Below are 1,288 nucleotides of genomic sequence, written 5' to 3'. Positions count from 1 at the left end.
TAGATATTGTGAAATGGGGAGGGGAACTAGGGAGGGGGAGAGGGAAAGGAAGGAAGAGAGAAGGTAAAAATGAGAAAAGAGGAAAAAATGGAAACAAAGCTTTTGTAAATAAGAAGGGGAACAGGGGCTGAAAGGAGGGTAGGGGAGTGGGAAAAAAAGAAGATATACAATGTACAGGTACAAACTTCATGTGATGAATGTGATCATTGTGTATACCTAGAACGTACCAATAAACTTATTAACAACAACCAAAAAAATACACAGTGAGCAGTTCACAAATGCTTAGAATCATGATATCGACTTTCAATTCAAATTAAAATTCACCAGGCAACCAAAGAAAAAAAAAGGACCCTAAAACTTAAAGACTTCATATGTCAACAGAAAGAATGAACTCAAAACCAAAGCCCATTTTACAACATCCAGGGAAAAAGAAGTTGGGACAAAGGGCTTTAAGAATCTTCCCCGCTGAAGGGCTGGGGAAGGTGCCAGTTGCCCTGGGGAAGCCATGGCGGGGTAGCGGACCGGTGACATCACCCCGCCCTCGCTCCTGTGTGAGGGAAATGAGGTCATTCTGCGCTGATCAAATGGGCGGAGGAGAAAGGTGCCACTCAGCACTTCTCACCTCGCGTGGGACAAAGGGACTGGATTCGGCTCCTGCAGGCCAGGGGCTTAATGAAGCCCCCGAAATACGGAGGGTGGAGGTGATCGTGTCATTAGGGCCCTAATCGGGAGGCGCTGTCTGCTTCTCAAGTTGGCCCTCAGGCAACTTTTCCAAAAGTGATTCTGTGGTCTTTACAAAACCTTTCTGCTCGTCAGTGTAGGGCTTTTCTTACTGCTGTCAAGACAGTTTCTGGGTGACTGAGAGTTTGGGCGAGGTCACTGGGAATGTGCATTACTGGTCTGCAAATGTGTCGGTAAGGCCTGCAAATTCTCCCCTGACGGCAGACGCTTGAGCGGCTAGTGACCATATATATATATTTTAACCTGAGGCTGATTATACCAAAGGGATTCTGGAACCCCATCTCATTTTCGTATGATGCAGCCTGTCATACACGCACACACGTGGTTATAATTCAGGAAGGCACCATGAAAGGAGTATACAGGGCTGCGGAGGAGGGAAGACGGAAAGACAGGGGTTTTTTATGGGTGGGTGGTGGGCTCGGAAGGCGCTCTTCAGAAAGATGACTCAGCCACTCGCAAGCGCCGCTGAAACAGAGAAGGAGAAAGTTGGGAGGGAGAAGGTTCTGTGAAAACCACGGCACGAGGCTTGAGGAGCACGGGTGGGTGA

The sequence above is a fragment of the Chinchilla lanigera genome, unplaced genomic scaffold, assembly GCF_000276665.1.
Source record: "Chinchilla lanigera isolate Chin_1 unplaced genomic scaffold, ChiLan1.0 scaffold00090, whole genome shotgun sequence".
Lineage (NCBI taxonomy): Eukaryota > Metazoa > Chordata > Mammalia > Rodentia > Chinchillidae > Chinchilla > Chinchilla lanigera.
This window is presented reverse-complemented; position numbering follows the sequence as displayed.